Here is an 8,084-nt window from a genome sequence, read left to right on the forward strand (position 1 = left end):
GTTTGAGCCCCACATTGGATGCAAAGATTACATACATACATACATACATAATTTTTAAAATAATTTTTTTAAAAACCATGAAAGTACTAGAAAAAAATCATAAGTGATTTTAATTAAAAATGTACCAATACCCATTCGTGATAAAAACTCTCAGAGAACTAGGAATAAAAGAGAACTTCCTCAACTTGATAAAGAAGATCCATGAAATGCCTTCAGCTAACATCACACTTAATGGTAAGAAACTAGAAGTTTTCTTGCTAAGATTAGGAACAACGCAAGTATGTCCCTTCTCACTACTTCTTTCCAACATTGTACTGGAAGTCCTACTTAATACAGTAAGATAAGAAACAGAAATAAAAAGTATACCAACCAGGAAGAAAAAAGTAAAACTATCTCATTCACAGATGACATGAATATCTATGTAAAAAGTCTGAAGGAATCAAACAAAACCTCTTGGAACGGATAAGCAGTTAGAGCAAGGCTGCAGCAAACAAGGTTAATATATAAAAGTCAACACTGTTCTATGTATCAGCAACAGACAAGTGGGATTTGAAATAAGGGTTGCCTGGCTGGCTCAGTCAGCATAGCATTATGACTGTTGATCTCGGGGTCATGAGTTCAAGCCCCATGTTGGGCCTAGAGCTTACTTAAAAAAATGAAATGAAAACACAATATGACTTACATTAGCACCCCCCAAATGAGGTCTAATAAAATCTAATAAAATATGTATAACATCTCTATGAGGAAAAACACAAAACTCTGATGAAAGAATCAAAGATCTAAATTAATGGAGAGATATTCCATGCACATGGGCAAGAAGACACAATATTGTCAACTTGATCTATAGATTCAATGCAATCCCAATCAGAATCCTTGTAAGTCTTTTTGAGGATATCAGCAAGCTGACTCAAATGTTTATATCGAGAGGCAAAAGACCCAGAAGAGCCAACACAATAAAGGAGAAGAACAAAGTCAGAGGACTGACAATCCCTGACTTTGGGACTTACTATAAAGCTACAGTAATCAAAACAGTGTGGTATTGGCAGAAAGAAAGAGAAAGAAAGAAAGAAAGAAAGAAAGAAAGAAAGAAAGAAAGAAAGAAAGAAAGAAAGAAAGAAGGAAAGAAAGGGGGAAGGGAGTGAGGGAGAGAGGGGAGGAAGGAAGGGAGGAAGGATAAATGGATGGAAAGAAAAAAAATAGATCAATAGAACAGAAAGAGCGATGGCAATACAATGAAGCAAAGACAGTCTTCAATAAATGGTACTGGAACAACTGGACATCCACATGCAAAAATATGAATCTAGACACAAACCTTACCCCCTTCTCAAAAAGTAACTCAAAATGGGCCATAGACCTAAGTGTAAGATGAAAAACTATAAAACTCTTAGAGACAACACAGGAGAAAGTTTAACTAATTTTGGGTATGGCAATGATTTTTTATATCCAACATCAAAGACACAATCCATGAAAGAGTGATTGATAAACTGGGCTTCACTAAAATTAAAAACTTCTGCTCTGCAAAAGGCAATGTCAAGAGAATGAGAAGATAAGCCACAGATTGGGAGAAAATATTTGTAAAAGACACATCTGATAAAGGACTGTTATAAAAATATACAAAGAATTCATAAAACTCAACATATAAGGAAATGAGAAACTCATTTAAAAAATGGGCAAAAGTGAACAGACACCTGACCAAAGAAGACATACAAATGGCAGATAAACATATGAAAAAGTGCTTCACATTGTATGTCGTGAAGTAATCGCAAATTAAAACAACAGTGAGATACCCCTACACACCTATTAGAATGGCCAAAATCCACTGTGGACAACACTAAGTGCTGACAAGAATATGGAGGAACAGGAACGCTCATTCATTGCTGATGGGAATGCAAAATGGTACTGCCACTTTGGAAGACAGTTTGGAAGTTTCTTACCAAACCAAACATGCTCTAACCATATGATCCAGCAATTGCTCTCCATGGTATTTACGCAAACGAACTAAAAATTTATATCCACACAAAAACCTGCCCATGTATGTTTATAGCAACTTTATTCATAACTGCCAAAACTTGGAAGCAACCAAGATACCCTTCAATGGGTGAGTAAATAAACTGTGCTATATCCAGACAATGGGATACTACTCAGCAATAAAAAGAAATGAGTTATCAAGCCACGAAAAGACATGGAGGAAATATAAACGCATATGACTAAGTGAAAGCAGTTAATCTAAAAAGGCTATATTCTGTATGATTTCAACCATATGACATTCTGGAAAAGGCAAAACTATGGAAATAGTAGAGAGTTCAGTGGTGGTCAGGGGTCAGTAGGGAGGAAGGGATGGATAGGCAGAGCACAGAGGATTTTTAGGGCAGTGAAACTACTTTGTATGATGCTATAATGGGGGACACATGTCATTAGGCATTTGTCAAAACTGATAGAATGCACCAAGAGTGAACCCTAATGTAAACTGGAGTCTTTGGACAGTAACTATGGGTCATTGCAAGTTCATCGATTGTAACAAAGGCACCATTCTGGTGCAAGATTTTGCTAGCAAGCAGGCTATGGGTATGTAGGAACAGAAGGTATGTGGGAAATCTCCATATTTTTCACTTTTTTGCTGTGAACCCAAAACTACTCAAGAAAAATAAAGTCCATTAAAAATATGTAGTGAGGAGGGATGCCTGGATGGCTCAGTCGTTTAAGCGGTTGCCTTTGGCTTAGGTCATGATCCCAGGGTCCTGGGATCGAGTCCTGCATCGGGCTCCCTGCTCAGTGGGGAGCCTGCTTCTCCCTCTCCCTGCTGCTCCCCCTGCTTGTGTGCTCTCTCTCTTTCTCTCTCTCTCTGGCAAATAAATAAATAAAATCTTTAAAAATATATATATATATAGTGAAGAAATGAAGTGATTAAGATTTGATTCTATAAAAATTACTAATTTCTGATTATGTAAAAATTACTAATTACTAAATTACTAAAATATTGTCATAAATAAATGAGATGAAAATTGTATCTTAAAATTATAACATCTTCAACATATAAAAATTAAAAAACATTTGAAAACATAAGATGCTAAAATTGTAACAGGATAACATTGATTTTCACTGTTCCAAATGTAATCTCCTCCAACGTTAATTACCCCCACCTCCAACACATAGGACCTTTCCCCAAGACACTGCCATCAACTAACTGGTCCTTGCGATTCCATAGGGAAGACAGCTAAGGAAATTCAGCAGGATGCAGATTCTATCCGTTGTGCTCTCAGTCCTGAATGAAGTATATCCCTTCACACCCCGAGCCAGAGTGCCTGCTGATTTCCCCATCTTTGCTGGAAAGGCCTTTTGCAAAGTACTTCCTTTGACTATGGTGTTAGCAAGCTTCTGGGCATTTTTTATTTTGGATTACAGAGACAGGTGTAGCTTTCCATTGTAGGCAGCTAATAACTTCACTTGCTTCCCACCTGCCTTCATCTCTCCAGGTTTAACTTCTTAATGGCTGTCAGGGAAGTAGCCAGTGAGGAGCTCAGGCTCCCCTGGGAATGCACACGCTTGTCGGGGCTCCACCATAACCAGACCTCGGTTTACCTTCTTCCTCAGTGCTTTATACTTGGGCTCCTGACTCCCAAAGTCCTCCCACCAGGAGCATGACATTCGATCAGAACGTCTTTGTGTTCTTCCACTATCTTACCGGAGCTCCCCGCTACCCCTGCCGAGCTCGGGGGAGGGGCGCTCCAGTCCCATGTCTTCTCGAGGCTCGCCAGAGCCCTTTCTCCTGCATGACAAACCGCCTTCCTTTAGCAGCTCTGAAAGCTACAACTCCAGGGGTGTTTTTCCAAGCCACAAGTCAGAAAATTTATGGCCCAAGGTCTCCCAGGGGGTGACGGCACAGCTGAGATCCTCTCTGGCATCGCAGAACCTGAGTGCCCCCAGCTCAGTTCTTGCTCCAATGATCAGACCCTTTCCTAGTCTTTGGGTAAGTCCAAGTAGGTCGTGAGTGAATCATTCTCTTACATGAAATCTTTATTCTCCTTTTTTTTTTTTTTTTTTTTTTTATGAGGGCAGAATGTTTTCCTGAATACATTTCTTTAATCTGGCCCCTGGCCATTTTCTGTTCTGAGTGTTTCGATGATCTATGGCTGCATAACATATCACTCCAAGGCACAGGGGTTTAAAACAACACTTGATTTCTCGAGACCCTGCGGTCCGCCTGGCGGCTCTTCTCGCTGCAGATGGTTCGCGCTCAGGTGTCGGTGTGGGTTGGGGGCTGGCCTGGGAGGCCGGGGGAGCTCTGTGCACGGCGGGGCGCCGGCGCCACGTGTCTGTGGGAGTGCCTCCGTTCACACGCCCCCCGCCAGGCCTCTCCTTGCTCACGTGCTGCCTAGTGCTCCGCGCGCCCCGCGTGGCCTCTGTCCAGCAGGCCAGCTCGGACGTCCACACAGCACGGTGGCTGGGTTCCGGGAGCGCAGATGGGAGGCTCTCGGGCTTCCCCAGCAGGGACACAGCGACGCTTCGGCTGCATTCCATCAGCCCCCTGAGGGTCAAGGCCAGCACGGGTGCTCGGGCAGGGGAAGTTGCTTCCACCTCTGGGTGAGAGCAGTGTCAGAGACGCTGTGGCCCTGTCCTCAAACTTGCTGCCCAGGGGAAAAGACAGGCAAGTGACGGGCGCTCCAGCGCTGTGTATGTCCTCGCCAGACACCCCACCAGGCCGCCCAAGTGTTCAAGGTAGTGGCAGCTGTGAGGAACCCTGAGGCACGTTCACTCCACATAGGCCTTGCAGATCCGCATACCGCAGTTACTAGTGAGCTCCTCACCTTCGCCCGCAGCCCGGGGAGGCTGGCCCCACCTGCTTCTTCAGGGGAGTAAGAGTTCCACTTGTCATTTCGTCTCCCGCTCAACATGTCTTCAGGCTGGAGAGCGACTGACTTGGCATTTGTTACAGGTCTTCTAGCTGGCAGTGCAGTCACCCTTTGCTGTGGAGATGATTCCCACCTTCTCTAATTCTAGGTAAGGCCTTGTGATGGTTAATTTTACGTGTCAACTTACCCGGGCCATGGTATCCCAATATTCGGTCAAATGCTAGTCTGGATGTTTCTGTGAAGACATATTTTAGATGAGATTAACATTTAAATCAGTAGGCTTTGAGTAAAGTAGATTACCCTCCAAGACATGGTGGGGCTCATCTAATCAGTTGAAGGAGTTAAAGGCCTGATGCTCCCTGAAGAAGAGGGAATTCTGTGTCCCGTCTGCCTTCAGATTGAAGCTGCAANNNNCACTCTTTCCTGGGTCTCCAGGCTGCTGGCCTGCCCTGCAAAAACCAACCTTACAAGTGCCTTTGGGATCAAAGTCTTTCTGGGACAGGCAGGTATTCAAAGCTGACTTTTTTTGGGTGCAGGGGTGAATTTTATGTTAATTTTTGGACACTCTTCTTTGTTGGGGCTCTCTCACCCACAGGCCCCTTAATGTGAGCAATGCCCCCATAGGCTGACCATTTGTTATCTTCCCCAGCCCCACATGTTCCAGATTTCCAGCAGTGCAATCCCCATGCACATATCCATAGACTCTCTGTTGCTGCCCCAACGTCCTTGCCTGTGGCTTTCTCAGATGAAGTTCTTTTTAAGATGGCTCCAGTCTGGTTCTCTCTTCTGGGTAGACCACCTCTCATTCTAGACCAATGCCCTAGCAATAAGATAGAGGGTGTCCCTTAACTTTGGGGTCTCTTCATTTGTTTCCTTTCCAAATTCTCCCAAGAGACAAGTAGGTACATTTGACTGAGGTGATAATCTGGGATGGGGTGGGGACAACAACAGATGCTGACATTTCTTGGGGGTGAGGGCTACTGCTATTTCTTAGCTAATGATTATCAAAAAGGAACCTGTTCCATCTTTTCCTTTCATCCTTCCTCTCTGCCATGTGTGCAAAAGGTTCTTCAGACTAAATCCACCACTGGGAGTGGGCCTCTCCCAGAAGGTTCAAAGGCATGTTGGTGCCTGATACACCAGTCAAGGACCTTTTGGCAGCAAGCAACAGAATATCTGACTAAGAGTGGCTTGAACAGTAAGGGTTTATGATTATGTATAGTAAGTATAGAAGGACAAAGTTCCGTGTTGATCTGGTGGTTTGATGATATCAGAGCTCTAAGTCAACTTCTCTACATTTTCTTGATTTCTTTTTTATGATCCTCTTGGTCACAAGATGGCTGCCACAATTCCAAACATCACATCATCCACCATAACATACAAAGACACGGAGGAAAAGATAAATTTACTTCATGTACCTCTGTTCTCTTCAGAATGGAAAATATTTCCCAAAATTCTCCAATAGACTTTCCTCTATATTTCATTGGCCAGAGAAGGGGCACATGCCCCCACTCCTCTCCTGCCCCGACCGATCACTAACAAAGGGAATAGGGCTAGTCTTAGACTAGTCATGATTCATCCTCTGGAGCTGTTTCCATTTTCCTTCAGTCAGCCAATCCTAGAAAAAAGTTGAGACTTCATTAACAGGGGAACCAAATGACTGGAAGTTGGTAGACCAGCACATTGTCACCACAGGCACCAAAGACAAATGCCACCTCCTTCTACTTCGTGACTCTTCCCCGGGGGGGGGGGGGCAAATCATGAGACACATGAGTGAGTTCTGCACTTTAAATAGGCTTTGTTCCTACAACAAATGCCCCTCTGAAGTCCCTGACCAGGCTGAATCGGAGAGCGGGAGCCACTGCAGGGGTGCCACACCAAGACGCAAGCCCGCAGGGGGCAGGCCCTGCACCTCACCTGGGCATCCATCATTGGCGTGCCCAGGACCCTCCCCTGGGCAGCGCTGTCCACCGGCCTGCCTCTCCCTCCAACTTCTCCAGCCGGAGGGGGGCGCTGCTGAGGACTCCCGGAGCGGCGAAGTAGTAAGAGAATATGCCCAGGAGAGAGTGGAAAGCAGGAGGGCTGGGCCAGACTGTGAAAGCCAGAAGCACCTTGAGGGGTGAGGGGTGAGGGGTGTCGGAGTTCTGGCAGCACCAGCAGACGCCGACCCGCCCGAGTGGGGAGACTCTGTATACGGAGATGGCAGCTAGGAGGAGGAAAGAGGTGGAGAGCAGGGGCCGGCCGTGTGCTGGGAGAGCCGGGGACTTGACTTCTAGTTCTGCTTCCTCCTGCTTTCTGGTTTCTGACGAACACTTCAGCAGGTCAGCGTGTGGCTTGTTTTAATTAGTTTGAATATCCATGCTCCGGGTTTGGGGGTTCGTTTAATGTTCACCACTGTCCTAGATCAACCCGGTTCTCCTCTCACGGAGTTTGAATGGGAAATGCAGGGATGGAGTTATCAGAAGAGAGAGGAAGCCAAGTGCAGGACAGAGGGCAGGCAACGGAGACGACCAGCAGGGCAGGAGCCTGCAAAAACAGTGCAGGGAGGGAGCAGTGGCCAGAAGACTCCTTGTTAGAAGAAGTTGTTCCGCGATCTAGCAAGATGAGCTTGCTAGTATCAGAAACCGAGAACTGATCACCTGGGTGCCTCGTCAGGGCAGCGAGGCTGCATTCCCCCGCCTCGGGGCCAGGCTGTCCTGTTCTGAGAGCTGCTTGTCCTGCAGAATGAAGCAGCCTGCCTCCCACCCTGTCCTCCTAAGCCCCTGCCGTGTGACACGTACCAGCTTTCTTTACTTCCTCACATCTCCCATGCATAAGCCCTCCTTACACAAAGTAACCATATAAGTACCTTTTGATAGCTCATTAGATCATTGTTCAGTCCGTAACTGTTTTTTAACCTTCTTCAATTTATTGCTTCTCAATTTTGATCCCAAATCAATAAGAACATTTTTCTGATGGTGAGGTATGTTCCAGATCTCTGTACATGAATGCTGTTACTGTGAGGACTCTGGTACAGATGGTGTGTGCCTGTGTGGCCAAAATATAGATTCATTCATTCATTCATTCATTCAATGGCTTCATCCAACACATAATTAATTAGCACTAGGTGCCAGTGTGTGAGGTCTCGGGAGGAGCAACATGGTGTGAACGTGTCACCGTTCTACCTGGAGTATTTTACACCTTAGAAAAATAGTATAGAAAAACTGAAACCAAAAACAAGTGAACTGTAAAGGA

The sequence above is a fragment of the Ursus maritimus genome, unplaced genomic scaffold (assembly GCF_017311325.1).
Source record: "Ursus maritimus isolate PB19 unplaced genomic scaffold, ASM1731132v1 scaffold_10, whole genome shotgun sequence".
Classification (NCBI taxonomy): Eukaryota; Metazoa; Chordata; class Mammalia; order Carnivora; family Ursidae; genus Ursus; species Ursus maritimus.